This window comes from Oryzias latipes, chromosome 15, assembly GCF_053564925.1.
Source record: "Oryzias latipes strain Hd-rR chromosome 15, Olatipes_Hd-rR_3.1".
Lineage (NCBI taxonomy): Eukaryota > Metazoa > Chordata > Actinopteri > Beloniformes > Adrianichthyidae > Oryzias > Oryzias latipes.
In genome coordinates, this window is record NC_136251.1 from 22369346 (window position 1) to 22385852 (window position 16507).

The window sequence follows — 16507 nt, forward strand, 5'->3', positions numbered from 1 at the left end:
AATGTTATGGGAATTACAAAAATAAAAGGGAGATGGTGAACTGTAATTGAACAAACATACACCAAAATAAAAAAATAATAAAATAAAAATCAAACAGTGTCTGCCTAATGGGAAATCTCCCACTTCTGACAAATACAGATTCAGATACATAAAAATTGCAAAAGTAAAGTCAGCTTATTTTTCTCTTGAGGCATGCTTGATTTTTGTCTTGCACAAATAAATATTTAAACTATCGTTTTGAGAAAAGATTAGATGTTAGTCTGTGATTTGGTTAAGGTATGTTGACCATTTTTCCACTCTGTGTAGTCACCAGGGGAAGCCCCCCCTGATTTTTCACAGTGAGATGAAAGTCATTTGCATTTAAATAAAACAGAGACATCACTTACATGAAGAAACAATAACTGACAGCTCTCTGACCAACATCAGCTCTGTACGTGATGGATTTGGAAAACTAACAAGACAATGAATTTCTTAAGTTCAGTAAACACATTTATGTGACCTTGGCATGACTTGTGCGATGCACAACTATAGAACATGCATGTGCAACAAAAGTGAAGAAGAGATGATACTGTTATGTTGCTGCCAATAAGCCCAGATCTGTAAACTGAAAAAGACAAAAACAAAGGACAGATTGCTACGAAAGGAGCTTTTTTTTTTTTAATATGGCATCATAAGGAACTGTTTTATAATAAAACTGCAGTTCCTCAAAAGTATTATAACTGTACAAATGTTTTGACATTGTCAAAATATATAGAAAAAGCTTCTCAAACCTACCATCTGAGATTATTTTTTAAAGATGTTCGAATATCCTACAGTGTTGAACTAACTAAAACATGTTAAAAACATGATTATCATCGGATTGGGTCTTTAAAACAAAACATCAGCATGTAATGCGGAACACGTCAAAGCATTCCAGGATGTTTAGGCCAACACCAATGGAGTAGTACTGATTAGATAAAAAAGCTCCAGTTTCCCCAATGTAGTATTAAGTGATATAAAATGAAAAAAGGTGTTTTTTTTTCTCGTTTTCTTTCATTTTTTATTTTATTTCAGGCTGTTCAATGTGTCCAAGTTTATCCCAACACTGCTGACTCATTATTTCACTTCTTACATCTGAAAAGAAGCCCTTAACCTGAACGACAGGAAAAGTGTAAACATCCACACACTTGCAGTCTGTCCTGAAGATGGGAAGCCAGTGAAGCGGAACAATGGCAGCAGCAATATCTTGTCTCCGAGTGGTTCATATGAATGCGGATATGAGGCATGTGGTGTCCAGCTGCCTTCAGCCTGAAGCGAGACGAGGTGCTGTTGCTGAGAAATATTACTTCAATAATGGTTTTCCTGGAGAGCAGGGATAAACTCATATCTTCAGTTATATATTGTGACAAGCTAAAACATATCTGATCATTAAGAGCAACAAAGTGAGTGAAGAGAAAGAAATATAGAACAAGTAATACCTGGCGATCACCGGTTTTTCTTTATCTTTTGGAGCCTACAGCCATAAAACAAATACATCCTCTATGTTCCCTTGATATATACTTCTCAATTTTGGTAGATGAAGTTTCACTCATTACAGCATGTCATTGGTCACATGAGTGTGCCATTTGCGAAGACACAAACAAGCCAGGAGTGAACCACAACACCATGATTACTTTAATTTATGAAGATGCATTCCACAAAAATACGATCCACTTTCCCTAAAACCAGCTCATTTATTGTGAAACCGGCCGTTATAACATTTGAAAGAAAAAAAATCTACAATTTATGGAGATAATAACTTTTTTAAGACGAGGGCATAGTCAACAGGAAACCTTAAATTAAGAAAGAAAGTAATATTTGAAAGATTTTACAAACAAGCCATGGAGGCTACAGATGTTATAAGAAACCCTCACATTTTTATTGACAGCCCCACCCCATCCCACTGTGTAATAAATCACAACCCAGAACACCAAAATGGAAATGTTTCAGTTAAAACAAGCCTAAAATGATGGAGTTAAGACAAGGGATTAACACTACATTTAAGAAATTATTGATTCATCTTGATATAAATAAGTTTTTTTTTAGATATTTGCTCTTAATATAAGCACTGGCAAAAACGACTCCAATTACAATTTTTCAGTCAAAGGGTTGGTTTATTTTGGAGTTTCTATTATCTAATAATCATAATGAAACATGAGTTAAATAGTGTTGCCTAATTTTTGTTACTGTAATTCTAACAGTATTGTGATTGAGAAATCAAATATGTGGAGTAAAATTGTACAAATCAATGTATGTACTGAGAGAGCAAAAAAACGTTTAAATGATTATCACATGGAAGCAATCAGAGAAGGCAGAATGGAAACTTATTACAAAAGCATTCAAAATATGATAGATAAAGCTTCTAAGACATCAGTCAGTTCCCCAACATATGTTTGAATAATGAAAAACAACTTTTACTGCTGAGACCTTATAGATCAAGTGAAATATATTCCAAACATTGATAAAATTGCACATTATTCCTTCGGTTGCATCACTAAACGACTCATTTTCTGCGTCAAATGGGAACGTAGTAAAACATTGTAAACTGTTGCATTTGAAAGCAGGACAACAGTTTTTAAATTATTGTGGTAAATTTTCTTGTTAGCATTATAAAAAATGCTATGAAAAAACTGTGTTATTACGTAACATAATGCTCATTGTTTTGGTGGAAAATGTTAGAACAAAGTAGAATTGATTATATTTTTGTAGCATGGTAAGTGAGCTGCACTGTATACTTTGTACAACTACATCTTATGTAGATGTACTTGAAAAATGTGATTTAATGGTCATTTTATTATTTTTGTGATTGATAACAATCTGGATGATTTTGTGTTTCATTTTAAAACTTTTTCTTTTGTAGGTCTTTAAGGTTTTAAGCTTGAATGAGCACCTCAGGTGTTCTGCAGCAAACCGATATTGTGAAATCACTAAACTTTTTGTCTTAAATAACATTGTTGTTGAATGAAATATAACGAAAAGTTGTTTTTATTTTTACAAACATTGGAAAAATAAGGTTTATTCACATTTGACTGCATTTCTTGCTTTCTTCTAAATTTGTGTCAATAACATTTGGTCTCTCCTCATTTACTATTTCTGTCTGGACACTGGTTGGGATCAGCTGAATGTACTGTGTTTGATGGGAGCCTGGACCTTACAGGTTGCATAACTCTCCTCTGAAGAGGTCTCTCTTTCTCTCTGTCTTTTTCTTTCTTGTCCTCTTTTCAGTAAACACATCTACTTTGACATGAGTGGCAATTTTCATTGCGCTGATTGAAGAGTAAAGCTGCTTCTGGTCCGCCACACAGACTCCTGCCCTGCCCTGCTTTGCTCCCTCTCTCACTTGGTACCATCAGTCATTTAAAATAACCTCCCCCATAATCTTAATCCCTCAAGTCTCAAGGCCCCTTAAGGACTGGGTCTGAGTGCTCGGTGTCTCCTCTGGTCTGTAGTCATTTACTCCAAAGCAGCAAAAGTGAAACCATTTGAACTTAAAAAAAAATGTCATAGAGTCCCTGAGCTGTTTTTCCAGAAGCACAACTTTAAATCTGCACATGCAAGCTCATAAGCAATTTAAGGCTCAAAAGCAACAAACACAACTTTCAAACTTTAACGAGGTGACTGCTTGTAATAACACAAAGAGCCACTTCATTTCTCCTCTCTTAATCTGGCAGTAGCCTGTCCCTTTAATAGCAAAGCTTAATTGTAATTGCTGTGTCTGTTTGTTTTGGGATGAATGAGGCTTTTGGATAGAAGGTAGGCGGCGGGCCTAAACCACATCAGCAAGACCGGGCAGTGGTGACGGCTAACAGCTCATCAGTAATGGAGACGGAGGGCAAATCATCAAAGACTAATTCAACTAAAGTGTCCCCCACAGATTAGAACCACGAGTGGCTGAAGCCTCCTCGCAGTGGTTTAGGATAATCTTAACTTCACCAAAGCCTTCACTAATATGAAGAGAAAACACTAAACTAACCACAGATTGTGTCTAGACAGAACCTTAATCTATGCTGATGACTTATTCTAGAAGCATTTACAAGACTATATTGACATCTCTGGAGCGATTTAAAAAGAACTTTATACACTGAGGGACATAGGGAGCGTAATGTTAAATGGCAAGAAATAAACAGATGACTGTATAAATCTACTTTTTTCAAATCTACTTAGAAAAACAGAGATGACAGTAAGCAGTTTTGAAGGAGGGGCTGGTCTGTGTATGCTTAATATTATAAAATTACAGGAGTAAAGAGGAGTTTAACAAGTACAATGTACAATGTTGTGAAATTCAAATTACAAATATCATATTAAATATTTTAAATGCAGCAACAGCAATGCAAAACAGCAATGAATGACACCAAAATTAACATGCCCGTTTGGAAATGGTCATGAAAAAATATAGTTAAAAAAAACAAAAAAAAACTGCAAGATTTGTCTTTATTTTGATGGAAAATCTAATTTAATTTTTTTATATACTTTTAGTGTCCTGAAATTTACAAGTGTCTTGCATGATAAAATGGGAAATTTCCATCTAGAAAAAAAGCACTCAAACGATGGTCATCTTCAAAAAATTATTTAAAAAATGTAAACTAAATATTGATTTGAAATTTTTGCATGCAAAACAAGAGGAAATTGAATCAAACAAGCTTCCTTTTGAATGTTAGGGTCAATGAAAAACTGCAGTTACATTTTTTTAACATGCTACACTCACATGATGATAACAGTATATTTTAGGAGAGAAGTCAAACAAGCATCCTTTGCACTTCCCTCCCTGACTCAGTTGATGTTCCCGCATGATGAAAGCATCCCATAATCCTGCTGGAATGACAGTGGACAAAACATGGATAAGACCAGGGAGGAAATTGCAGTACAAACAGCCTGATGAGTGCCAGAGACATAGCCCAATGAGTATGGTTTGATCTGTGTTTGCACAGGACCAAAGCGTGCAGATTGAAGCTCAAAGCCTTTATGTGTGTGAGAGAGAGACCTCAAGTGTATGTGTGTGTGTGTGTGTACTTGTACATTGTGCAAGAAGCTGAGGTTGATGTACAAACAGGGAGCGAGTGCAACAGGTGATTCAGGGGAAGGAACTTCAACAGAATTGGATTCCCATGGGACATGAGGGTTTGTGGACACTTTTTTTTTCTCTGTCTGCCTGTTTCCTTTTGCAGATCCCATAGGTGTGATCTGACCAACTTAGCTGAAATCCTTTAAGGGTATTTGACAGAGAGAATCTGACTCAAAATAAACAACTTTTTTTTTTACATGAATTGAGCAAGACTCAAGATTTTGGATGATAATCTTTTCTTCCTCCCAGAAAGCGTCTAATTGCAATTGGCTGGCAAGCCCACACAGAATGGCACGCAGGCTTGAGTGATGTGTTTATGCAGGTTGCTTTTATGTGAAGTGTATGTTTGCTCTCATATTGCATATAATTTGCCCAATAACACTCAGATCTACTATTAACTTACCACAGAGTTACTTCTGGCGAAAAAGTGAGGGATTAACTCCTTGAGTTCAAGTCTAAACAGCAAAGAAAGGAAACGGCAGCGATCAGAGTGTATTTAAAATACTAACTTTAGAATTATCAGTAATCGTTCAGCTCTTGTAGATGGCAAACACAAAACATTCATTCATTCAGTGCTTGCAACACACTTTAATTCTGCACTCCATGCACACTTGAATCTGACATTAATGAACCAGTATGGTTGACAGTACTTTGTTAAATCTGTAGCCAGCATGCTGCCGGAAGAGGACATTCAATCTCTGAACTTTGCTTTAGTAGTTGTGAAGAGATGTAACCCTTGTGCTATCCTAGGCACTTTAACGTTGGGAGTTGGGTCATCTAGACCCACTAGACAGTGCGCTGAACCTTTTTTCTTCAAGATTTGTGATCTTCACTGGTGTCCATGGATTACATGTAATCTTTCCACCTTTATCCACCTTTGTCATGGTAGGGAGAACACGTCAATGTAAGGGTGGGGTCATAGGATAGCACAAGGGTTAAAGCATTGTATAGTGACGGTATCACTGTGACCTTCCTCATCGTCGATGCCTTCAGCCACACTGTGACAAGGGAAACCAAGCTAAGCTAATGCCTCAGTCACTACTGCCCTTACTGGTGGATACGGGCTGTCTGTAGGTGAAAAATGGGCAAATCTGGTGGCCATTCATGTGGCCCGCATAAAATTTCTAAGATTGTAGACATCTAGGTTAGCCCTTAGAGCAAAGTTGTTCATGCACATTTTGTTCTATGTGCATGCCTTGGAAGTACTTCGCGATGCCTTTACCACATCACAACAATCGTAAGTTCCATTTTCATGACGTCCCTTAAGGTGGCCACGTAAGCTACAAGGAAATTGCAAGACACAGCTCCGTTTGTGGCCGCTCTCCTGTACGTCGACGGACCTGGACAACCAAAAACCCTGCTGGGTCAACCCCTGAACGAGTGCATGTGACTAATGCAAAACATGGATGTTGTGTGTTGTGTGCATGGAGTTTAGCGATGCACCAAAGTTAAGCAAGTTTCTAAATGTTTGCTGCAGTCTTATCATGAATACTTAGTCAACTTGGAGACACAAGAAGCCAATGCATCCACAAAAGGCAGGAGTGAGAGTATTTTAATCCAAACTCCCCATTTGGGTTGCTTTCCCAAAGCTTTACATAACAGTGACTGAAAACATGCATTTTGATGCCACAGGGAAAAGATGTCAGCTAAATGTGTAATGGCTCAAAGATTTTATTGTATTTTTTATCTTGCCAGTACAGCCATAATGATGTTAAAAAGGTTTTTTGAATCATCATTCTCTGTCTTCGTTATCAAGTTTCCCTTAGCCTATTTCTGCTTTTTCAGACAAAGTTACAATTTTTCACATATAAAAACATGTTAAGTCAGTAAAAGTGTGCAGAGGAACATGGAGAACACCCAAGGCTCTTGACAGCATATTCATTCCCTTCACAAGAAAGTTTCTCCTCCAGGTTGCATGGTAGCAATTTCACAGATACCAAGAGATACCCATTAAAACCCTTGTGCTGTCCTATGACCCCACCCTTACATTGACGTGTTCTCCTTACCATGACAAAGGTGGATGAAGGTGGTGAGGATTTCATGTAATCCATGGACACCATTGAAGATCACAAATCATTGAAGAAAAAAGGTTCAGCGCACTGTCTAGTGGGTCTAGATGACCCTACTCCCAATGTTAAAGTGCCAAGGATAGCACAAGGGTTACGGTCTGCTGATTCTAACAGGTCCCACTGAGCTGGTTCCAGAACTAGTTTAGAACCAGAGTTTGACTCAGCAGTAGGTCTTAGACTTCTCAACGCTTGAGGAACCAGTTCCTGGCCCTAAAAACAGGTTTTTAACTGGCAGCCTCTGCCTCTGCCCAAAAAACAAATCAAAACTCTAAATCACGATTAACACTAATTACTAATACCAGCTCATTTTGCAAAATTTGCAAAGGGGACAAAAAACCATCAACATCAAAATCAATTGTGAAACTACATTTACCTGGTCATCGTATGATCCGATACTGATATGAGCAAAATATTAAGATGGAAAATTTGATCCGCTCTAATTGGCAGACGGTGTTTATTCCCATGCTCACAGTGTCACTCAAAACAGCCATGGCTAAATCAGTGGCGCCATAGCAGTTGAAGCAGGTAGTAATAAGGCTCTGGATGGTGGCCCATAGATGTGTTAGTTGATGTGTTACTCAGAGGGCCCCTATGAAAAGACCCCAGGCGCCTATTCCACTGCCTGTCTCCACAGCACTGAGGGACCATTAGACTGGATTTAAAGGGCAAGACTTTCAGACTGCTGTCATCTTGTGTCAGTCCACCACAGGGACCGCGCCGTGGTTAAACGGACTCATAAATAAACACCACAGGCATATAGGCAGGGAGCTGAGCTGTGGTGCTGCTGCTGCTGTTGGTGGGGGAGTTGACCACACGTTTGGACCAAGACTTGTTTCAGCACCCCAATTCCCTCCCCCCACCAACAGCTACACGACTGCCAGACCTAAACCTTCAGCTTCATAAGTCATCTACGAGACTGACAGCACTGCATGCGGCGGCTTTGTCCCAGTCGTGCACTCCCTTCTGCAAACCCCCTTCACGCACACACACACCAAGACACACACTTAGCTTTTGATTCACATTGTCCCCTGGCTCTGCTCCGAGGCAGCGCCACCACCACCATAGTGGTGGCGACAGCAGTGATGGAAAAATTGAGGGTGTCTTTCTTTGCAGTGCTAGGGGGTCCCATCAACCCCTCCCTACACTCTCCTGTTCCTCACCCTCTCTGTCTCTCCTCTGTCTGTCTTCTGCTTGAGTGCGGACCACACAGATGTTCTAAACCACATCCAAGCAGTCTGGCTGTGATGAACACATTTGCACACAGAGTGTGAGCTAACAATCTGCCAACAGCTAAAATGTGTCTGCCTACGGCCTAGCACTAATCTTTTTTTAAGACAACGGCCACTGGAACAAAAATTCAAGCTGCTTACATAACTCTGCTAGACTGGCACACACACTCATAAGAGCAAATTATTGCATGGATAAAGGATGAGCTGTTGCTTTGGAAACAGCAAACGACTTATACCTGTGACTATCTCGTTGAAGTCTTTTAGCAGCAACATTTAGATACTCCAAAATAAGAAAAATAGAATCACTTGCAAAAAGACTTTCTGTAAAAAAAATATGAAAAGGCTCAGCAAGAAAAGCATTGCCATCAGCGTTTAAACAGTGTCATTCAGTCAAACTTCACAAAATAAAAGGGAATATAATAAGAGTTACCGAATGCCACGTCCTTTTTGAGTAATCAGCCATTTTACCAGCCTTGCAGACATCAATGCAAGTATGTTTCAGGCCCTGTCATTTAAAACAGCTACTGTTTTAATGCACCAAAAACTAGTCAAACCCCTCAATTACTCTTCATGCGAATGCTGTCTGTTTCTGTGCAAGTGTGTGTGTGGTGTGCATTTCTGAAGTCTGTGGTTTGGTATGGTTTGGCGGGTGTGGGAAAGTGTGGTTAGAGCTACACTCACACAAATAGCGGTTTTCTGTGTGAGCAGACAGTGAAATTCTCATTTTAAGACGACAACAACACACAGCGTACCTCGAGGCTTGCCGATGGCCAAACCGCACAATGTTTAAATCATTTTGGCTTAATTGCTTTTTAACAAGACTCCCTACTGCGTTGACATTATACATTAACACTGTGGGTGCTGAAAGCTCTCAGTCTGACAAGTTTAGCCAAGTATGCCTTACTCATAATAAGAGGCTTTTTTTGTGTGAAGAAAAACCTCTATTATGTGCTGTTTGTAAAATTTACAACAAGCAGTGCAGAAAAGAGGCCTTTACCAAAGTGATGCAAAAATGTTGTCTCAACTTTGGTGAAGGGAGACAAACCAATAGGGCTATTCCTGCAGCTGTAAGCAGATATGAGATGAGATATGATATGCATTTATATCCTGTGATAAAGACGCGTACGATACATGGTACTAACACTGAACTGCCAGTCATGCACCCCTTCATTAGAGCCAGACAGTGTGGAGCATGTATTTTACTACACACCCAACATTTCGGATGGGATATAACCTTTGGGTGGGATGTCACAGACCCGGGCTTACTAAGCGGCAGCACGTGTGAATGTGTGTGTGTGAGACCTGTCTGTCAGTTACAGTAAATCTTGCTTTGGGTTTTCAGTACATTTCCAACAATGTTCAGCATAGAAATTATAAAACACTCAAGATGTACAATATATAGTTATGGAAGCCTAAAAACATCTGACTTCTATAATGGCACTGAGCCAGATGGTACACGCTCTGCACACACAATGGTCAACGACAGACACAGAAACGTCAAGACAGAACGCAGAGAGACATCCTAATATCCCTGAATTAGCATGAAAGCAGGTCCGCAGATAGCTCCGACTGTGGGCACCGGGCGCCGCTTTTGGAGAGGCACAGTCTTAAATAGCTGCAGGAAATGAGGAGATGATGATGGACTTCTACTCTCTGCTTAAGCACCACTCTGCAAAAATAGAAGTAACGTGTTGTTTTCAACTTCCCAGAGAAAAAGATGAAAATTATGACTTTGAAAATATGGCTGCTCATTAGACAGGAGGGAAACGGAACGACTGATGGAGATTTGTTCTTTTTAACTGTATGCATGCAGGGATATAACATAAAAAGATAAAATAAAAGATAAACTATTAGTACTTTTTTATGTGTTTTTAAACATTCTGGTAACAAGAGAAATTGGGTGAATGAGCAGGACAACTTTTGCTCTGTCCCTTCAATCAACCTGTGAGCTTTCAGCTGTGAGTCTCAGGCGCCATCTTGTGGCCACATCCTCACCAGTTATGTTGAACTAAAGATTGGATAAATGTGTCGCATTCATTTAAAATTTAGCCAATTTGCATCACATTTACTGTAAATCTTTTATTAAAAATTAATCTATAAATTATTTATTCCCACTAATGGCAATTATTAGTAAAAACAGAAACATGGTGTTGGTTTTTAACTGATCAATACATCTGAATGGATGTCAAGTCATTGCAGTATCCACCTTTGTGGCTTTGTCCAAATGTGACATCCTGTGTCAGTAAAACCCCCAAAACCCAGCTGTCTAAAAAGAATCTTTTATTACAAAAACAGATAAATAGTGTTCAATAACTTCCTGCTACAAAAAAAAAAAAAAAAAAATACAAAACAAAAAACAAGGGCATATGATTTTTACGCTTTGAAATCTTCAATACTGCAGTGCCGTTGTTTCTGTCTTCAAATGTTCTCTTTTCTTTGAAAATGGTGCAACTCAAGGTCAAAAAAACAATACATTATTTTGAAAATGCACCTTAAAACATTTAAAAGTTTGAGAATACTTTTTTTTTGTTTGAGCCAAGTTTGACTTTCTTTCAGAATAAAAGATCAATAGTTGCAGCTTTTTGACTAAAAAGAAACAGCAAGTGTTTAACATGTCAACAATAAAAAAAGATTAAAGATCTTCACTGGAGATAATTCAACACGAAATGTAGGGAAAGATGTTGCTTGATCAAAATCAAGAGCCAATCTGAACAAAATCAACAAATTTCAGGGTTAAAGAAAATGCAAAATGGACACTTAATGAACCCTGTGAAGTGTTAGGATTGTAAACTTAAAAGCAATCAATCTTTAAAATTGTAAAAAACAAAAAAACAAAAATCCAAATGCTAAAAAACAAAACAAAAGGCTAAACCGTTTTTATTTATTTTATTTTTTATGCTTTTACAGTCTTTTCTGCAATGGAAAAGTATGTGTCATCTCTGAGATGCAGAGAGAAAAACAACAACTAAAGAGGCGGAATCCAGATTAATTAAAAAGGAAGTAAGTGGTGTCTGAGTGGCCAGAAGAGAACATGTTCAGGGTTTGCACTTAACTGCAGTTAATTTGGTTGTGGCAGTCGATGGGATGGATCTTTGACGGCTTTAGCGCTGATCGGGAAAAACCAGAGTTCCCATAAGACCATCATTTGTATCACAGCTGTGTGAGTGTTTGAGAGAACAAAGCTTCACTTTATATTGATGAAGCAGGGACCACTTTACTTTATCTGCTTTTTCTAAATATTAAGGGATACACAACATGATATTTCCTTGTTTTGGCCATATAACACCAGTCATCCACACAGTGTCTTTGTTCTACAAAAAGGATTTTTTAAACTTCTGTTCAGAACAGCACAAACAAAGGCACCGTAAGATCAGTGTCTTCAAATACTTTTGAACAAAAAAACCCAGAAAATTTTTAAAGCAAAAGTTCAAAAGTAGAAAAAAAAAGACGAAAAAAGGTCATGCTTGGAGAGGAGCTTTGTTGCTGTCTTTTAAAACGTCTCAGATTTACATTTCAAGAATGTGTGCAGCTCATATTCCCTAGTTTATAAACTTCCAGTCTCTGTAGATTGTTAAAAATATGCTTTAATGTGAGACTATTTAAGGAAATGTATTCATTTAAATACTCCAATGAGAATAGTGTTTTTGGGTGTTTTTATTATGTTCTTGTAGCCTTTTTCTCATGCTGGAGGACATATGTAATTGACATTAAGATTGACACTGTTTTTCTGAGTATTTCTTTATTCAAATCATTAATCAGGAATAGATAAAAAAAATGCCATTTGAAAAAGCTTGTAGCTGTTGTGTACAAACTGCAATCCGTAGGCTACAATCTCCTTGCTCTGTTCCATTCCAATGGATCCCCCTGTAGACAAATAAATCCATTAATGTCTTTATTTTCCTCGTCTGAGCTTACATCTGGATCAAAACTGTACGGCTGGATTGCTCTGATATTGTTTGTTATTTTTGTTGCACTGTTAATGTTAGGTTTCGGGTTGTGAGAGGCTTTGAGCCAGTAGAAAAGAGTGTAAACAAAAAGATGATGGGAAAGGAGTGCAGGCTTGCTCCCCGCCTACAAGTCAGAGGCAAATTTCAGATAAACTACTGCCGCTCTACTACTGCCGCTCTGCAGACACCATGTCCTAGAAAACATCACATATTTTTTTTTTTTATTTTGGCTAAAAAACGACATAATTATAAATAAAAGACCTCTGGGAATGCCTTAACAATAGATCAGAAGATGATTGGAGTTGGACTTTCAGTTTACCAGCTCTTTCAAGATGCTTTTAGTATATGCGAGCAACAAAACTGATCCTGGATCATTGCCATGGAGTACCTTGTTTGCCTGAAATTGAGAGGAAAAAAAAAAACTTCAAAGCCAAAAGCATCAAAGATTTTCAATTCACACTTTTGCTGCTCATCAAAGATATGACCCCCACCAGTACAGGTTGCTGCCTGTGTTTCATATCATTAAAGCTCAACACCTTGATTCTAATGTGACTCTGCTGAAATCACCGGCCTGCAACCACCCCGAAGCACTAAACCACCCCCATCTGTCCCTGTGTTGGCCGTGGGGCAGATCTGATCTAATTTAACTGGTAAAAAGTCAGAGTTCACCGCATGACAAAAAATAATGGCCCCAGCGGATGCCTGTCATGTGCTTATTTCACCAGCAACAGTGCTCAATAAAACACACTCCTCCTTTGTTTGTATGTCAGAGTTATATATATGTGTGTGTGTATTCTTTTCGATAGATTTCTCCTTAAGCGCTTACGTAGTGAGATGGATCAAGTTATTTTGAGGCTTGGCTTTGGAGGAAATGAAGTGTATAACCCTCCAGGTCTGAGCATGCAATGAGCAGCAGTGACAGATAGGCGCTATGAGGAGTTTCCTCCTTCCTCTCTATGGGATTTGGGATAATCTCCTCTACAATGACTCATAGGTAGATTACCATACTGCACACTATAGGCCAGGATTTCCTATATGGGCTATACTTATAGGAAGGACTTTAAACGGCTGGCTGCTAAACTAATAACACCGGTGCGTACCTGTGCCCAGGGAGTTCATTGATTATAGAATTCAGGACACTCCCACACAGTCACATTGGCACTGGTTGTGCTCTCTTTCACCATCTCCATTATGCATAATTCTACCATATTTTGCCATATTTACACACAGCCTGGGGTATAGATCTGAAAAACAAAACTCACACGTTTATATTAAGATTATTAATACTTCTGAATTTTTCACAATTTGTTAATTAGCAGTTACTATAAGAATACTTTTACTGAGCTTTTATGAGTACAAATATTTGAAATGACCCTCCCGGACGATTTCTTTCTACATTTAAATTGAATAAATTGGTATAAGAAATGCGAATTTTAAGATCAGAAAAGAATCCTTAATTTTAACAAATCTGACTAATTACTTAAGTATCAGGGAATAAATGGAAAATATCTGCATCCAAGCTCTTACTTTCTTCCTGTTTTGCATGAACTCTTTTCACTGATTTAATATTGACATCTCTCTTTGAAGTCGCACCCATTTGTTCTTGCTGTCAAATGGAATGTTTACGTATGAGCTATGTGGCTCTACATGCTGTGATGATGGCAAGGCCATAGATTTGTTAATTTCCTAAATAGGCAACATATATTTGAATGTAAGCCCGTGGCTCTTTGCGCTGATTAAACCACAAGCCAAAGAGGTGGCCCCCAAAGGCTTATTAGACCGAGCGAGCTGTCATTTTAAAGCAAAAGCATGACCCCAGTGTCCCTTTGTTAAGTGCATCGATCACATGACTAACCAGCAGACCCCAGAGTATGAATAATCATGGTTTATAAATTCTGATCTGACTTACCTCTGCAGGTCTGTCCCAAAAATACTGCTGCACAAAACGACTTCACATAAAAACAAATGTGGCAGATTCTGTTTTGGTAGATGTATGAAGACATTTAAATAAACCCCGAGGTGAGGATTATGTGATACGTGGGGTAAAGAAAAATTGCTTGCTTCTTCTGTGATTAGTTAGTCAGACTGAATTTCTACATGTCTGGTTTACAATAAAAGCTCAGATCGCTTGTGGCAATAACAATTTAAAGACAGCACATCAGAGCTTTTTATGTGTGCACCATGCATTTCCCAATTCTAACTATTCATAACTGGAAAAAAGTACTGCAGGGCATCATTTGCCTTTGTCTTATCTCTGCTGAGTGGAAAAATTCTGCAGTCTTGAAGTCTACACTGAGCTCCTGTGATACTAAAACCAAACAGCTTTTGACCACAGCCTTCACATCAGCACTGAGTTCAGAAAACAGGTGAATGAGGTGACACTTCGTCAGGAACCAATACATTCAAACATTAGCCTGATGATGGTGCTGGATACCCATGATACATTTAAGGTAAATCTTCTAGCATTTCTTCAAATGAGAAATTATATGTGAACATAAATATCTGTATTGGCTGCTCAGAGTCAACATGCCCATTCCTGGTCCCAATTAAAGTGCAGAAATAGCACAAGGTAAATATTAGCTATAAAAAAGAAAAAACAGGTAACAGATGATAATAATTATAGCGAGGCATAATCATGGTGAGGTCTGAAATATGGGTACAAACGTACCCAAGACTTTATATGCTCATTTATTATTGGACATAAAATATAATCAGCCCAGCAGTTGAGTCTGTTAAGAGTGTGCGTTCATTCATATACCACTTTGTTTGGAGATTTGTAAAAACTTGCCTAAACTCTGGATCCTCCCCAAACAAGCAGGTCTAGGGTTCACTTGCAAGAGAACCTGGTAAGGTTCATAACAGTATGGATGCTTTTAGTAATGTTTTTTAAATTTCCAGCAGAGGAGCAAAGCCAACAGTTGTTAGTACGCTTTCTGCATATCCCTTCAGGGGTCGTCACCGCCAATTAGCTTTCAACCAATTCGCACAGATGGTTTGGCAGAGATTTTTTTTTTTTTACACTGAATGCCCTGCCTGACATAACCCTGTTTTTTATCGGGGCTGGGGACCGGCACAGGGGGAGCCCCCTTGTGGCTACATAAGGAGCAAAGCAACAATGCAAACCAAAATAAACCAAACCTAATAAAGTAGCAGGATTTTTTTGTTTTGTTTTTTCTCCTGGTTAGTAATTGTTTTTGGGCTAATTCAATTGGAAAAGGAGGTTGGAATTCAGTGATGAAAGGTCAGCTCCCACAAGTGGTCAAAAGCTTATGATTTTTAGCTTTTATGTCTCCTTTATTTCTTTTTCTTCTGTAAGCGTAAACCATCTAAATCTTGATCTGAGCCAGTCAAGTTGTATTTGCTTTAATATTTCAGGGGACAAGGCTGTGAGGTAAGCAAGATAAATGATAATAATTTAACAAATGCACTGTAGTGTAAAAACATAGTTTTCTATATTTACCTTTCATCACCTATCGAAAGGTTTCGCTGACTTTTTTAAAGCATTCATTTCTCAAGATGCATTCCCACCCAAATTCATTTTAGCCATTTATTCCAGTGATGCAGTAAATAGAAATGATATCTAACAGAGTAAATTTTCCCCCAGGAATCAACTGTTCAACAGGTTTGAAAGTTAATTTTTTTTTTTAACAAAACACAAAGATTTTCTATGAACCTTTAACTATTCCTGACTGGGACACAGTTTGTATCAAATGAAAGGTTACCTGCTCAAAATGTTCTATAGAATCTTTTTTAAGTCATTTCTATCCTTAAGCTGATTTTGAAAAAGATTAATTTTCAGGACACTTGAATTTAGCCGAGGTTTTTCAGCTTTGATTGACTACAGGACTCGTAAATGTCATTTTGGTAGTGTGGGATGTGTCACCCTTATAAAAAGTGAAACGAGTTAGAAATGTTAGGATTTAAAATGCCATTTCCATTTCATAGCATGCTTTCTGTTTTAGAAGAACCACAGCAACAAAGCTTATTGGAAAGGAGGAATTGGCTTTTTTTTTTAGAAACTTTCTCACTGAGAGAGAGTGCAGCAGCTCTCCATATGCCCATGTTGAGTGGCCTGTCACTGCTTCCCTTTAAAGTGAAAAGCTGCTCCACAGAAAAGACCTCTACCTGACAGCTTTCACTGTGCAGAGAGTTGGCTGTTTTACAATTAAACTCCAAACCTCA